The 18,463-nt window shown below is 25.8% G+C and overlaps 1 protein-coding gene and 1 non-coding gene across 4 annotated transcripts in view; both read right to left on the bottom strand.

Moving 5' to 3' along the window:
* LOC129609102 (neuropeptide F receptor) overlaps positions 1-18,463 on the bottom strand; it is a 73,042-nt gene that overhangs the window by 31,190 nt on the left and 23,389 nt on the right. The gene's annotated exons all lie outside the window — the stretch shown is intronic.
* Positions 6,847-6,919, bottom strand: Trnas-aga (transfer RNA serine (anticodon AGA)). Its single transcript has one exon. It is a non-coding gene; the product is annotated as a tRNA-Ser (tRNA).

Genomic DNA, 18,463 nt, shown 5'->3' with positions numbered 1-18,463 from the left:
CTGATTTCAATATTATCAAATTAAACAGCACACTACCAACTAATAATCTGCGTCCTAATTAAATTTTTCTTAAGATAATGAGTATTTTCCAAAAAAATTTTGAAAAAACAAGTAAAAAAGTTTCAGTCGATCTAAACTGATTGAATTATACCCTGAACCTTAACAATATAAAAATTTGTTTTTGAAATATTTAAAATATTTCATAGTTGTATGGCACGAATAGGTCTGACCAATAATTATTAAACAAAAGACTGTCCACTTTCGAAAATCTAATTTCACTATTTTTCCGAATATTTAAAATTAGCTTTTAGAGTTGTATGAGTCAGAATATATTTTCACAGAATATTTAATAAAATCTCTTTTAGTTGTATCGTACCAACCTGAATTCGTTGTCCGTATTAGTCCAATTACAGCATGGTTAGTCCTCGGCAAAACAGAAGCAACTTGTAAAACATGTCTCAATCAACGTAAAATTTTGCATGTTCATACCGCAGGCGACTCCTTCAAGTAGTTATAAACCCTATACTTAATAATAAGTTAATATACGTTTCACGAAGGTGCAGGGTGTAAATATGGTCCTTCGAAATACAAATTCCATTTAAAATCTTAAATAACTTCTTGAACGTTTTTATACTCTTTAAGGCTTTGTTGTTATTAAAATAAAAAGAAATATACGAACGAATTGTGAGTAGCTATGTTAGTTTTATATTTAAAAAAATAAAATATTCATATACAAAAAAATAAACATTGAAAAGACGGAAAGTATAATATTGTATTTTTATAACAAAAAAGAAAAAGAAATAGAAAATTATTATTTATATAATCTAAATCAACGCCCCACATATTTAATCAATAATCTAACGAATGTTATTTATAATAAATTACATGCAAAAAGAAAATAGCGTAAAAATGGAGATCATTAATAAATAATGGAAATAACTTAAAAAGTGATTTACGGAAATTAGTTTAATAATATGTATATATAAAACATTTCGTAGGTATACTTATATGTTATTCGAATTACAACAATAATACTTTCTGAACATTTTTGAAATGATTGTTGTTGAAAATCCTGGCAATTATAATATCTGCTTGCAAAGTTATATTTGTGAACCCCGGCAAAATTATTTTCAGGGCGGTACAATATTTATATTAAATATTGATCAAAAGATATATTGATTTGCGTTTAATGGAGCCAAAAGTAGATACGTTTTAAGGTCTTTGAAGGGCTATAACTATTGTCTATTTGTCTACTTATTATAGAACTATTGTAATATGCAAATAAGTTTATTAGTGAAGATCTAATTCACGAACAGGCGGACGGATGGACAAAAGTTTGGTCGGATGGACGAACGGACAGAGGGAAACTAGTAAGCACTTTTTTCAAAATATTTTTTAGAAGAGTGCTAGCAACAATTCTTTTATTAAAATTTCTATAAACGCATCATTAAAAATCTACTTTCAGGAGGGCATTATATATTATAGAGCCAGTCCTGGTAATGATGACCATATATAAAAAAACTGTTATATAAAAACTATTAGTTTGCAAAAAATTTTGCGTGTTGACATATTGATTATTCAAATATTTTTAGATAATCTTTGGGGTTTATAATTTTTAATAAATTATTTGAAATATTTTCATGACACATTATTTATGCTGGTTTGTTTTTTAAACACAATATAACTGGTATACACATATTAAGAATAATCTAAATATACATACATATATAAAGAAGAAATCACAACGTATGAAAAACATTTTTTCAGAAATGATAACACAATTATTGGAATAATTGACTTTAAGTTACTTATTTGCCTTAAGGTTACTCATTTAAAATAATTCATAAATGAATATTATTCATATATTCATAGAATTTAGCAAGAAAACTTAATGGAGCGAAGCATATTCTACATATGCAATATTATAGACTAGCCTTCTGATAATTTAATTTTACTTTAATTTTTACAATTTAATACTCAAAATATTTATGAATTTTTTATAGACCCTGCCAAGCAATACACTCATTTCCATGTCTAAAAGTAAGTCGAAAGCTATATAAAGATTTATTGATTGAACTCAATTTTACTTGTAGATTATTTTGGGATCATTTCCTTTTTTTAAATCTTAGTTTTTAAAATTTTAATTATTACTAATTAACTTTTTTAATTATTTATAAAAATTGAATATCTTTTATGAATTTTTTATATATACAAAATATTATAATTTTATGAATTATTTGATATTATATGGTGTACACATGGTATACAATGTACAATATATTATTAAATAAATTTAAGAACAAGCCCTAAAAATTCTAAATAAAAGTTTTTCAATTAATTTCATTTTGAGAAAATAATGTAATAGAAGAATAAAATCATGTTTTTAGGACAAAGGACATTTGTAGCATATTTTTGCAATTAAAAAAATTAAATTTTTACAAAAACTCTCATATATAGTATATATAAGTATTATGAAATTGATATATTATTGGACTTGTTTTTTCATTGTAAAACAAAGAAATATAAAAAGTAGATTTTGCAATATGAATATGTTTTGCTAAGTAAAACAAATTTAGAACAATTTTAGACCTCTAACCGTAATAATTTGAATTTGATATTTATATACGAATAAATTTTTATATATAACAGTATAACAGCATATTAAATAACTTGAAGAGGAAGTTTTTATTGGTTTAAAATCCCCTAAATACTCTTTCTGATTTGCTCTTCCAATAAACCAAGCTTCAAAAAAAATTTTCCTGACGTCATTTGATTTATTCGAAAATTAGCACATTGCACAAATAAGTACAATCGGACAGACTGGCAAATAGAACAAAATCGCATAAAAAACTGATTTTTTATAATTCTGTAACGGAATTTTGTCAAACTTTGGAATTCTGCCAATATTTCATTACAATGCGTTCGAAATCATAAATTTTTTGTAATTTCGAAATTCTTAATTGCTCGAAACGAGGCTTCTTAAAAGAATGATACTAAATACATCAAAAACTTTATTTGTAAAACTATTAAATTTGTTCAATTTAGATTATATTAACTTGAAACTAACCGTCCCTTCGTCCGTTCACTAAGCCGTTAAGTTTGAAGGCGAAATTTTTGTATGTAAAATAGATCTTTACGAGAAACTTATTTCTGTAGAAGAAAATTTTTACCTATTCCTCTCCCCTTTTAATTGTTAAGGCTCCTCAAAATTCTACTTTGTCGAGCTTTAAAAAAATAAAATGCCGGTTAAAATTAACCGTATTCCAAAATCAGTTTTTTTTTCTCAAATTTTTGAATACCAGTCTTCTTCTAAACAATTAATAAGAAGATAATTAGAAGCCTGAAATTTATACCAAATCAAGTTATCGTCCCTTGAAATTTCTAAATTTTTGGCACCTTATATTTCTTCGGAATATTTCTAACTGCAAACTTCGGAAATATAACCCATCAAAATTTACAATTATTTTTCTTAACCCACTTGCTTAACCTTCTTCTTTAACCATTATATTAATGTTTCTTTCAATTTTTTCTTCTGCCTCATCCTAGTTATATGCAATTTTTCAAATTTTTTCGTGTGTGAATGGTAATAATTCTAATAATGAGTACATTGCTAAATTGCTTTTCAAAGCAGTATTTTTACTTATTGAAGGGGAAAGTGCATCTTTACACACTATTGGTTTGACCAAACTTTATTTATATTATAAGCTCTTTTTATATTGAATAAATTCCAAAAATTTTTGTATGTCTTAATGCAATTTCAACCTACAGGATTAGTTATATTTAACCGTAATTAAATCTATATTTAGCTATTTAATTAATTCAAATGCGAGTGTATGTATACATCATAATTATCTAGATTAAAAGCTATGTATTTGTAATATACAATATTTTTATTTATGTGTAACAGATATAAACCTCGAAATAAATATTTTGCTATATACATTTTATACACAATTTCATATTATATTAATTAATAATTAACTAAATTGAAGGTCATAGGAATAATAAAATTATAAAATGAATAAATAATTATAAGTGCCTTGTTCAAAAAGATTCAAATAATTTTTGTTTTTATAGTGTCCTTTTTAGCACTTTTCCAAAAAAATTTTGAAAAAAAGTGCTTATTAGTTTCTTTCTGTCCGTCCGTCCGCCCGTCCGTCTGTCAGTCCGTCCGTCCGTCCGTGGGCACTTTTTTTGTTTACAAAACTTCTACACCCTTGAAGATAGAAAGCTGAAATTTAATATTTACATAGATCTTTATTAGAAACTTATTTCCGTAGAACAAAATTTTTACCTATCTCCTCCTCTAGAAGTTATATCCCCCCAAAACACTAAAAATGGCCTTTTTTAACTATTTGTTGCAATGAAACCATAAGCATTTTTCAAATTTTGCAAACGCAGAAAGGCAGCGGCTTGTTTCTTCTATAGCGGAATGCTATACTTGAACTTTAAAAAAACAAAATGGCCGTTAAAATTTACCATTACCTAAAATCCGTTTTTTTTTTAATTTTTAATGTTGTTTTTCTTCTAGACCCCAGGTTGTTGGAGCCTGAAATTTTAATAGCTTTTAGACACTAACAAATAGTTTATTTCGTTAGAAGAAAATTTTTTTCCATCTCCACCCCCTCTCAAGTTATCGCCTCTTCAAATTTGTAAATTCGAATTTTTGACACCTTATATTTTAGAAAAAAACTAAAGGTAAATTCCATGACATTCAAAAAATAATTATTTTTCTTAACTCACACAATTAACCCTTAAAATCGAGCATTATGTTAATCCCACTTTATATTAATTTTTGCTTTATTTGAAAGACTGCATGAATGCATCATCCTAAATATATGCAATCCTAGAAATAGTTTCGTATATGAATGAAAATAATTTTAATAGTGTGGTAGGTATACATAGACTGTATTTAAAAGCAGAATTTTCACTTGTTGAAGGGAAAAGTGCTACAATACAAACCATTGGTTTGACCCAACTTTATTATTTTCTGTTTTGGATTTTCTCTTTTCTATATCTATAGCGATTAATTATTTACACACACATACTATAGGAAAATTTATTAACATTTTTGGATAGTAAATGTATTGCTATATTTTAACTTTTAATTAGGTGGTCAAATTACAAAATATATGGCTAATATTATATTATATACTCACAACTCGCACTAAAGCAAAAAAATTTCATTTTTATTTTTTAATTTTATTTTCTTGGAATTGAAATTAATTTAGCTTAAATTAAAGTATTAAAATATCCTTTTTTTATTATATACAAGTGTGCTTTTATATATCTACTATCTATTGGAGTTTATAGCTGTATATATTTTTTAAATACACCCATAAATTAACATTGTGTAGCATTTTTAAACTTAATGTTATACAATATATTATTATTCTGCTATTCTAAAATAAATATATTATTGATTCCTTCTTTCTTTAAACTAAAACTAGACAATCTTCGTGTAGCACATAACATACACTTTCATAATTGTATTTATAAACAAAAGTTAAAGCCTTACATATTGATGTGTAAAAAATACGTATAGCACAAAGTCTTACATAATATTATTTGTAAGGTTTTATGCATGTATTTGCAGAAGACTAAATAAATTCTTCAATTTCATTATCATCAAGGTCAGTTATCATAATATACCTATTACATATATGTATTATATACTTCCATCATATTGGGAATTTTAAAACACTTAATTAATAAATTTTTATTACTTGGCATCAAAAGGTGTGTTTTAATGAGAGTTAAATATGTTGAAGAAATTTTCGGCAAAATATTTGTGCACAATATGTATAAATGTATGGCAATTTTTACCATATTTATATATTAGGGGTAGTATGGTGAATTTCTAGTTTTTTAAACAAACCAATGTTAAATAGCATCTGTATTATAAAAACATATGTGGCATTATTTATGGTGTATTACAAATTGGTAAAATTTGACCAAAGTGTGAACCACTTTAACCAAAAAAAAACTTTTCATCTTCTCCAATAAAACAAAACCGTCAAATTTTTCATTAATTTTGAATTGATTTGCCCAAACTTAATTACTCTAACCATTTTATAACTTTAATTTTTACTCAATTACGTAAAATTGTTAAACAAACTAATTTAATTTTCACCTATACTCTTAGTATATTTGCGTTTGTTTGCTCACGTATAAATCATGATAATATGAATGCATATATGCGTATATGGTAAGTTTTATATTTCTACCAATACCAGAGAATTTTATTTTTAAATTTAATAAAGAATCCTTAATAAATTTCAAAATTTTCCGGACCATAAATCTTTACTTTATTTTTTTTAAAAAAAAAACTTTCCTTCGAAACTAAATACTTAATATACATCATGTGAATGTTCCGTCTTTATACCTCTTATGTATAAGTATATATTTTTTATGAAATAGATGTAAGAGGTGAAGATTGTAATGAGAAAAAAGAAGATAAAATCAACTTTAATAATAAAAACAATTCTTTTGTGTAAAACAGTTTTAAAAAAATATTTATTAAAAAAATGATTATGTGAAAAATTTATTTTAATCGACAGTCTTCTTTAGGATTATCTTTCTTTTTTATTAAATAAAGTTGATGTAGCATCATTATTAGACAAGTACATTATTTTATTATAAAACTTTAAGTTATAAAACGATCATGTATGTTATTCCTTAAATTCTAGGAACAAATTATGGAAATCTTATAAAAATTTTGTTTTTAATCGAAAAAATTTATATTTACTTTAACTTAATGGAAATTTCTTCATGCAACTGCAGAACAAATGGATGACGTAATCAAAGGAACGAGTTAAAGGCAGAAAAATTCATTAAAAAATTTTTCTCCTCCAACTGGACTCGAACCAGTGACCTACCGCTTTCTAGGCGGACGCTCTACCAACTGAGCTACAGAGGCATGAAGAAATTGCCGACGAAATGTTCTCTACATTGCTTTATACTGTAATTCACATGATTACTAAGTATTCGTTTTGTTTACATTGATTGTTACATACAATCTACTATTGAAACACACAATAACAAGAACATATATATTTATAGGATTGTGCCTATTCCACTAATTATATTATGAATTTTACTAATACAACATCATAGTTGCGAAATTAATAAGAATGTGCTTATTACACTAATAATTTAACTTAATGGAAATTTCAATATGCACTAACAATAATAATAAACAATTTCATAAATGGAATCCTGTAAGAGTTGTATAACAACTACAGCAATTTGAAATCCACAGTTACTGTGTTTATTTATAAAAATTTTGTATTCCATAATCATACTTTTTGTTTTCTAGCATTCCATCATTTTCGTGTGCCAGAAATTTTAAAACTAAATAATTTTTAAAAAATTTCTAAAAATGCGGCTATTTTACTCGTAATTTATTCATTTTCAATCGGATCAGACAAACATATTAAAAATGGAAAACAAAACGAAAGCAGTTCAGCTGATTCAACTGCACTATTCGACTATGGTAATTTTAATTTATTTTTTGGGAATGTTTATGAACACTCATTTGATTCGCTGCCCCTGTTTATGAATATGAATATAGCAAAGTTTTCGCTTCATATCGCGACATTTTTAAAAATTTAAAAACTTATACATATAATATATTAAGCAGTAGACTATTCTATATTTAAACCCCAATTTCGTGAAATTTTTCTCTATTATGATTTTTTGTGTTTCATAAATTTCAATTTTTTTAAATAAAAATATGAAAATAGCAGTAAAGTAATATCTGCACACATAATATTTTATGATCTATGTCATCAAACTGCATATGCATGAGGATGAGAAATTGAAGACGACATTTTAAAAAGAAAAAGAAACATTAAATTTCAATTTTATTTCTTATTAAAAAAAAATTCCAAGAACTTTATTTTGTTACAAAATGTCGCACATATGTGAATTATAATTTTTTTGTTTTTGCAAATATAATAAATAAAATAAACCATTAACAAATAAATATTAGAATTTTTATGAATCAAAAACTTGTTACTAGCATTACAAATGTTTAAAAGTTTCAAACATTTAAAATTTAAATCCGGTTGTTTCATTGAAGTTTTTAATAAATTTCTAATATAATTCCACATTAAATGAGCAGAAATAATTTTAGTGATTTAGAAGGTACGTACATAAAATTTATTTAAAGACGAAAATGTTGTCTAGGAAAATATGGTTATACTGACCGAATGGAAAAATCTGGAATTCAAAAATGTGATTAATTTTTTGCATATTATTCTTGTGCCCAACGAAGCAGAAAAAAAGGTGGTAAATAGTATCATTAAAAGCATATTAAGGAGCCGCCTAGAACAGAACTTTTCTTGCTTATTACTTACATACATCGTTTTCATTTCAACTTATGGGAAAACAAATATCAAAAATTTAAAGCCAAAAGCCAAAAATAAATAATCATTCATTTCCTTTTAAAATTATTTACAATCAACGGCCAAATTTGATCATATTTTCATGATTAATAAGACAAGACACAAACAAACAACTTTTTAAAGTGTTTAAAAATATTCTTTGCCAAAATATTTTTTAGAATTTATGTATATATATATACATAAATGTAGGTATAAGATTTTTTTATAAAAAAAATTTTCCACTGCTCTGCAAATAATCTAGAAAAGAAACACATTCCACATTATTCTGGAACATTAAAGAAATTTAAAGCGCTTTCATTCTCAAGGATAACCATATTGGTTTTATTTTTCACAATAGAAAATTGGTGTTGGTAAGTAAAAGCAACATGAAAACCATAAAATGTAATTCATGTCACATTAGTTTTTACATGTTTTATTTCATTTATTCATTTAACGCTATGCTACCAACGATTTTTTTCATTATTTACAATAGGATAAAAAAATTTTAAGTATTAAAAGTAAAATAGTATGCGTATATACTTTATATATGTATTTAAATATAAATACAGAAATCCTTACATAACTTTATATAAATTTACAACATAACATAAATATGTACAGATGGTGTCTAAAGAAATAGCATTTGTACAAGATTTATAAAAATTTTTTATTAAATATTCAAACACCTGATGCTCAAGAGTTCAAAAATATTTCTGAGTAAAAGTTCACTAAAATAAATTTTTATGCAAAGTAGGTAATCTTAAAATAAAACGAAACGAGAAAAAATATCGTTGATCATGTCAACTGTGTGATACACTTACGAGTGTTTTACAAAAATTAAATTGAAAATGACAAAGAGTTCATAGAGACTCGAAATACTTCTCTTATTTTGAATTATGTCCTTAGTTTCTGTAAAGTGCATCATTCTTGAGATATCACCAAATTTTCTTGATTTTCTTAAATAAATTTATAAAAATGTGGTTAACTTAGTATTTTAGATTTATTGGAGAGGAAATTTAAATCGACTCAGAATTTGATGCTGGTCAACAATGTATTATATAAAATTATACCTCAGCCGTTTATTTGTTAGCTTTACGATATAGACTGAGTGATAAGCTTATAACACCAATCTAAAATCTGTTGGTATGAGTTGTTATTTTATAGCTCGTAATAAGAGTCCCACTATTCTGTATACTTTACATTAATTGTTGTAAATAACTATTTTATGTATAAGTAAAAATATTTATGCACAAAACCTGCTATTCTTTCCAACATTGTTAATATAATTATGAGAAAATAACTTTTTCGTAGAGAAAAATTGAAAAATTTTACAACTTTGCAAATTAAACGTATTAATTTATTTAAAGTTATAAGTATACCTTGAAGTCTCATACGCAAACACAAGTAACTGAAAATAATACCACCATTAAATTTTGTAATGCTAGTTTTATACCTCATTTGTTTCAACACAAAATATTTAAAACATGAATTTTATGAAATTTTCGGGATGAATTATTCATTTATCGTTAGTTAAAAACACGAAAAATATATTAACATTTTCACAAGAAATCCTAAAAAATTACCATGAAAAAAGAAACTCTCACGAAAATTTAACAAGAAGGAAAATTTTTTCTTACGCTTTTTCATAAGTTTCAACTCTGTCCATTTTGCTCACTTGTGCTTAAAATTTAAGGGATATTTCAAAAGAATTGCTAAATGAAAGAAAAATAAAAAATGTTATTTTGGATCAAAGCAAACGTCATCCTATTCTAAAAATTGTTTTCGTGCAGCTTTCAAAGAAGATTTTCTAAAAAAAATCTTTGTCAACAGTGTGAGAGTTATTTAATTTTTCCATCTGTTTTTTAAGTATTAAATATTAAGGTAGTTTGTTTTGTGCAACACAAATTCATGATTTAAAAAATAATTCAAAAAATTTAAAAAACATAAATCTGATTAATTAAAATTTATTAATCTATCAGTTGAATCAAGTCGGGAAAACATGACTCTATTCAATTACCATAAAGGCGTAATAATTAACGAAACGAAATTAACGAAACATTCAATCAGATAATTCTAGACGAACATTTCATAACTTTTGGATCATAATCAAAGAACACAATCACTTTTTGGTCACAATCAAGTACCGGCAGTCTGAAATGATAATGAAGTGTTCCGCAAATTTTGTCACAGAATTTTTTTCGAAGATTCGAAGAAATACCTAAAAAAGATGACAAAATTAATAATAATAAGCACGTACCATGTCTTCTTCAAAGTATTAAAGAATAATATATATATTGTGTTCAGGAACACTTTTGTAAATATAATCTTGAAAGCCCTAGGATATTAAAAAGATTCTAAAGGACATATAGAAAGAGTTATTAAATAAATATACAAACCTATTCAAAACAAAAATTTTTGAAGAGATCTTATAAAACTCTATACAAATTTTCTTTAAAGATATGTTAAACAATCGGTTTCGTCTGGCACCTTTATCCAACAAAGACAAAATTTTCAAAATTGTCTTTTCGAATTGCAGAATTCAACTTGTTTTAAATGATTTCCTATTATTTTCTAAATTTCTAATATACATTCTTTATTGTAGAACCGGCTCAAAATTTTTTTTTTTTAAATTTTCAAAAGTAAAATTGATTGTAAACTTTTACAAGTTTTGGATTTTCTTGCACTAAAAATACAGAGTTGAACTCTTGGCATTATTAATACTTGAGGCAAACCTTTTTTTGTTATCATCAACTTTGAAATTATTATTTTAATTAGATAATAATTTTTAAAAACCCAGAGGGAATTTTTTTATTTCACAATTTAATCTTTAAATCATTAAGTAGAGATGAAGTCACAAATTTAGATGCAAATGTTTTACAATTTGTTTCATGCCTTTAAAAACAAATTTATTAAATCTTGTTGTTATACAAAACAAAAAAATTAAAGTGATATACTATGTAGGTGATATGTAGGTGCTTGAATATAAAACTTAAGATAAAACATTACCAAAAATTTTATGATTTTCTCATTATCCTTGAAATAAATATCAAATACTTAGGAAACAATTTTTTTTAAACTTATTTAGAACATTTTTATAAAAAAAAATACTCGAATCCAAATTGTTATGACTGTTTTCACAATGAAGTTAAAATTTGGATTTAAAATAATTTTTAAAAATGTAAATTTTTGGAGATGTCAATTTAACACTTTTTTTACAGCCACTAATGCTATTGCATAAGGCTGTTTCCGTGTTATTATAACACAATGATCTAAATTGAAAGAAAATTAATGCAGTCTATGTATGTATGTAGCCACATGTTAAAAGCTGAGCTAAAATTTAAATTTTTTCGAAGCTGTAAAACTTATCTTAAGTAACGTGAACGAAGTAAAGACACATTCTTTCAATTTTATAATTATTATAAAATTTCAATGTGAACAATAAAATCATTACAAAAAAACTGATGTAAGTTATTACCGATCGCACTGTGTTGGAACGCACTTATCCATGGTAGGGAAGTGTAAATAAACTATTTTTGTCTGTGTGTGCTTGGAAACTGACTGGTGGCCGATTTTACATTTTTTACCATATCTATGAAACGAATTGATGGAATTTCTTGAAATTAAATATTTAAGTTCTGGTTGTTACCAGAAATTACTGACGAGCTTTTCGTATAATTCGGACGGCATAAAATAAAACTCTACTAAGAGCCAAATTCAATTTTTTCTAGGTATGTTAATTAAAAGCTTATTAGTATTCTTAGAATTGTAAAAAATTGTTTAAAACGCATTTTCGTAATCTTTGGTAATACTTTTACTAATCTAGATACATTGCGGTCGGTTATGTGCTGATCACATCAGATTTTTTTTTTTGAATTATAATAGAAAGTACCACAAACTGAAATGTGCTCTTTTATAAACCTTTTATTTGAGACTCGAACTTATTTCTTTTATTTCTTTTCCGCCTTTTTTAGACAATTTCTCTTTAAGATAAATGGAAAACAGAATTTTCGTACATTAATAAAGTAAATTTACTGAAAAAAATTTTTAATGTCCCTGTTTTTAAAAAAAAAATTGAAAAATTTTTGTAGGACAGTTTTTAGTTTGTTGTTTTTATAATACAATGACTTGTTTCTTGTTCTTGTTCTTTATTCCCATGGCAATTTTACTTTGAAAGAATTAATATGTAATCACCAAATGGAAAAATTGTGACTAGATTAATAAAAATGTTGCTGAAATTGTAATAAAATTTATAAAATAGTATAGACGTCATTAAGTATAACAATATTGATATTTGTTTATTTAGGAAGAAAGAATAGGACAATGAAAAAGAAAAATTAAAAAAACAAGTTTGAAAATTTTTCCGTAAAATTACTCTCATTATTTGTATTTCTCTTTCTCTTTGGTATTTCTCTTGAAACGATGAGTTTTGGTTAACTACTTTTTAACCTTGTTTTTGTTTGATTAATAAAGTGTAATATTCAAATTGAATAAATGAGTACAAAAAATTTGGTTTTTGTTTCTTATTCTAAAACTATTTACGTGTACAATAAAATCAGAATATTGTGAAAATCAATTCATAAGTATATTAAAATTATATCATAACTATGACTGACACATAAAATAAATAGAATACAAAAATCCAATTTCAGTTTATAAAATATGCCAAATTTAATTGAAATTCAACCCTCGTCAATTTTTGTGCAAATCAAAAAAATCCGGAAAAATAATATTTCATGTCTTACGGCACAGCAAAGGGTTAACTTTCTTCATCATAATGAAAAAGTATGGCATTTAATGTCTTCCTTGAATAAGTTTGTGCATTTGATATTTTATACACTTTTTATTGTTTTGCAGAATTTCATATTACACGTAACTTGCACGCAATAAAAGTGCATAATCTACAAAATACATAATACTTTTTTTCACTCAGATTACATTCTATAAAAACTAAAAACTAATGCATGTGTAATCTCCGAGCAATAGTGAAAAAATATAAGCACTAATCTTTGAAAACTAAAGCTTAGTTTTTAATAAACTTCTTTATACCCGTACGAACGTATGTTCGAAGGGTATACTAAATTTGCCATACCGTTTGTAACGCTAAGAAATAACGGTGTTAGATATAGACTCAAGTGTATGTTTTTGATCAGCGTCAAATTCTGACTTGATTTAGCTTTGTCTGTCCGTCCGTCCGTCCGTCCGTCCGAACGATAACTCAAAAACTAATTGAGCTAAGTTCACCAAATTTTCACAAATGATTTATTGTAGTAAGTGCCAGAACCCTATTTAAATTGGACGTGATCGGGGTACCGGTTCGGGTAGCTGCCATACAACTTCAAAATTTATTTGGCTATATCTCAGAAACTATATAAGTTGTGGTATTGAAATTTCACACAAACGAATATATTAGTAGGGCCAATGTGTCTCATAAAAGTCGTTGAAATTACTTGGCTCCTTCTGGTACCTGCCATACAACATCAAAAGTTATTTGACTATATTTCAGAAACTACTAAAGCTATGGTATTGAAATTTCACACAAACGAATATATTAGTAGGGCCAATGTGTCTAATAAAAGTCGTTGAAATTACTTGGCTCCTTCTGGTACCTGCCATACAACTTCAAAAGTTATATGGCTATATCTCAGAAACTATAAAAGCTGTGATATTGAGATTTCACACAAGTGAATATATTAGTAGGGCCGATGTGCTTAATGAAATTCGCTAAAATTTCATGGCTCTTTCTGGTAGCTGCCATACAACTTTAATAGTAGTTTGGCACAACCAGTATTTTGAAAAACACATATTACTGCAATTTTGCATAAATTAATATGGTAATACGGCAACTTAAAGTCATAGTCTGCCCCATAGTTAGTTATACGCACATAGCATAACAAATTCGTACGGGTATCACAGAGTTGACAAGGTCAACTCTATTTTTTTCTCGTTTTTTTCTGTAACTTCTTAAAATATTAAAATTTTAAAATTCTTAATATTAATTTATAAAATATAAAATGAAATGTTCTTTCTTTTGAATTTTTTCAATTAGTATAATTTTCTCATTCTTAATTCTTAGGTTTTCAGAAATGAAAGATTTAAAAAAAAAATTAACTTTTCTCAGCTTCTTATTCATAATAAGTACATACAATAATTTTTGTAATATATCTAGATTCTAGAACGCCATTTATTAAAATTGGGTTATTTGGTTTTAAAAATATTAAAAAAAAAATAAGTTTTACTTCAAAAGAGATTAAAAATTAAAATTAAAAAATACAAGGATTAAAATTGTTACTTTTTTTTTCTGCATCTCTTGTTTAATATTTTCGTAATTGCCAAAAAATTATCAGTTTAGCAAAAAATGTTAGCAATTTTATAAAATTTTTCTCAGAATTTTAAATTAAAGGAAAATTGAAGATAAATTATTACTCTTTGTGTTTTCTAATTTAACCTTACTTCTAATTTTAGACGTAAAATGAAATTAACAATGCACTACGATTAAATCAACTCTGCTATAATATCTTAAAACAATATATTGAGCCATATAAATTTAACGACCGAAAGGTCTTTATTGCCTATTTGAATCGAAGCTCTCCGGTTGTCTGATGGTGTTATCCTTCTCTATGCTCAATTTATTATTCAAAAGTTTGGAAAATTATTGAAAATAAATTAGTAACAACAAATTGATGCTTACTACTTACCCTGCCCTTAAATTTATACGTTATCCCAAGCCATAAATGGCAAACGAATAATTTTATCCTCAAAACAAAAATAATATTTTGGCAAAAAAGAAACTTAAACTGTTACATAATATCTACATATTATACACACTTACACACGTACTGTAAAGGCCGAACAGTACATGAACTCGTTCGATTTAAAACAAAACGAAATGTTAAATTTTCTAATTATCTTAATATTTTTTGCAAAATTCTTAAATTCTTACTATTTAAATACAGCTTGTAACAATAAATTTAAAGCAGTTGTGTTAGAAGAAAAAATTCAATGGAATTTTTGATTTTTTGGTTGCAGATATTGGAATTTTTTAATTAATATTTATTGTAACAACAATCTTAATCAGTAAAACATACGACATTTTTTCCTTTATTCTATTCTATTTTTTATTTCTCATATCATTCATTTTATGGTTTTCCTACCAAACCATCATGGGATTTTGTGCAATCATAATTAAGCATTTTGCGTTTCCTCCAAATTTTTGATGTCGTTTTTCTTTTAGACCACAAGTTGTAAAAGTCTAGACTACAAGTTGTAAATTTTAATAGCTTTTAGACACAAATAAATAGTTAATTTTGTTAGAAGAAAATTTTTTCCTACCCCCTTGCAAGTTATCGCCTCCTGAAATTTGTAAAATTTCAATTTTTGGCATCTAATATTTGGGAAACCTTAAGCTCTTTAAAATTTTTATAAATTCAGAAAGCTAATGGTAAATTCCATGCCATTAAAAAATATAAGTATTATTCCTTAACTCTACAATTAACCCTTAAAATTGAGCATGTCACCACCTCTTTAAATTTATGTTTGCTTTATTTTAAAGACTGCATAAAACGCTCATCCTAAATATATGCAATCCTTAGTGAAATAGTTTTGTCTTAACAACTTAAAGCGTGATTTCATTATTGCATATATTAAACGTACCTTATATATACATGTATCAGTATATTTCCAATCTAACCAAAAAATTTCTTCAATCCAAATTTCTATCTGTCATTGAATATAATTTCACTTTGATGGGTCTAAATTAATAAAAAAATATTTGAGCATATTTTTTTGTATTTTGTAACATTTCATTTAAATAATATTTATTTGAATTTGATAAAATCTGCGGGTGTCAAAAGTATCACAAATAATATGAGTTAAATTAAATGAAATTGATATGTCCATATTGAAAATGTAATAAATTTTTTATTCATATTATGTACTTTTTACACAAATAAAAAAAAATATGATGTGGTCAGCGTATAACCGACCGCAATACAGTACACATACATTCTGAATAACATTAAGGGAAGCTTTTATTATTTTATTCTTATTAGTTTGACGAAGGTGTTGGCCAAGATTGTGAAAATCCTTTTTAAACAATTATTTCAAATTTTAAGTAAGCTTATATTATATAATGAACCCATATATCTATGTAATGTAAATGTAGTTCCAAGTAGGAGTTAACTACCTAAAATTCCAAAAAAAAAAAACAAATGCTAATTTGGCTCGTAATGAAAGGCGCCTCATGTTTCTTACAATATTATGAAACGGAGCTATTAAATTTCTACAAATCTTATTAATTATTTTCTTAAACATAATTAAAAATCTGGATGACCTAGTAATCCATTTGTTGGATGCTGAGTTTTCCTAAATCTTGCTGCCGTGTCATATTACTAGACAAAAACCTATCAATTATTTTATTTGAAATCTATATGATAGACCAGTAGTAAAGATCCAGTCATTAAGGTATGATTTAATATAGTTTAAAACTTGATCAATCTATCATCTCGTCAATCAATCAAATTGTTACAGCTGAAATAAAGATGCACAAGTGCATAGACAGAAACACCAGACTGCCAGATAATCAGACAAAAGCATATTACTATAAACATAGTTTATTTTGGAGTTTATCACGGAGAAATGTGTTTCAAGGAAAATTCAACATGTCAAATTTATCATAAAATAATATACCTTAGTGTATGCGATACTCAAGGCAAAGAAACACATCGCTCCAATGAACTTCTATGTTTTTTTATTCTTATATTTTGACACTTAGGTGTCAATATATTGCATAAATATAAATATGTTCAGTTCGTATATGGTACGAAATGACTACGTTCCTAGTCGTTTTTATAAGACAAATGATTTTTGTATATGTATATGCCGAATAAAAATTAATATAAACAAAAATCTGGACACATAAATTGTATGCATATAAATGAACAGTTTTATCGAAGAACACATAGAAGAAAAAAAAACAGAATTGCACAAGCAACGTTATGAAAATTTTTATTTTATTCATGTCCTTACTATAAAGTACCAGAAATTTTTTAAAAGATTCTGTTAAAAGTTAATATCAATTTTTATGATTTTATTAATATAACGTACACCCGAGTGTGCTTTCATCTTTCGTCCTTTAAAAAATGAATAAATTTTCTCGTTTCTCTCATATATTTTCCATTTTTGATTCATTGAATTTATGATTATTAACAATATCAGTTATAAGAATCATGTAAGAATAATATAAAAAATTATAAAGTAAAGTATAAATATAAAAAATTTTATCTGATACACATTCATAGAAATAAAATAATATATTGTGTAACCTTACATGTACACAAAATAAAATGTTTTTTTCTTAATGGAACGACATTTTCAAAATTAAATTGTCATTATTTATGATTTCAATAGCAGACTATGCGAAATTCAATAAATAACCAAACAAAAAAATACAAGTACATATCATGTATCTATATTATGTATAAACAAGTAAAAACGTTTCAGTCGGTATGAACCGATTGAATTATACCCTGCACCTTTCATTGTTGTATAGCAATTACTTAAACCTGTGAAACCATTCTATAGAAACTTCCAGATATGTCTGATCTATAACTGAACACACAAGTTTCGTGAATCTGACTTTATTATTTTTCCAAATATTTAAAATTAGTTTTTGGAGTTGTATGGCAGGTCCCCCGAACCTGCCAAGCAATTCCACTAAAGCTTCGCTAATATATCTGATCTATAATTGGACACACAACTGCCAAGTTTCATGAATCTAACTTTATTACTTTTCCAAATATTTAAAATAAGCTTTTGGACTTGTATGGGAGCCACTCGAACCTGTCAAGCAATTCCACTAAAACTTCGCAAATATATCTGATCTATAATTGGACACACAACTGCCAAGTTTCATGAATTTGACTTTATTATTTTTCCAAATATTTAAAATTAGCTTTTGGAATTATATGGCAGGTACCCGAACCTCCCAAGCAATTCCACTAAAACTTCGCTAATATATCTGATCTATAATTGAACACACAACTGCCAAGTTTCAAGAATCTAACTTTATTACTTTTCCA

Source organism: Condylostylus longicornis, unplaced genomic scaffold (assembly GCF_029603195.1).
Source record: "Condylostylus longicornis isolate FDR11 unplaced genomic scaffold, ASM2960319v2 ptg000004l, whole genome shotgun sequence".
NCBI classification, from domain to species: Eukaryota; Metazoa; Arthropoda; class Insecta; order Diptera; family Dolichopodidae; genus Condylostylus; species Condylostylus longicornis.
The sequence above is the reverse complement of the archived record's forward strand: the minus strand, read 5'-3'. Positions and strand labels throughout refer to the sequence as shown.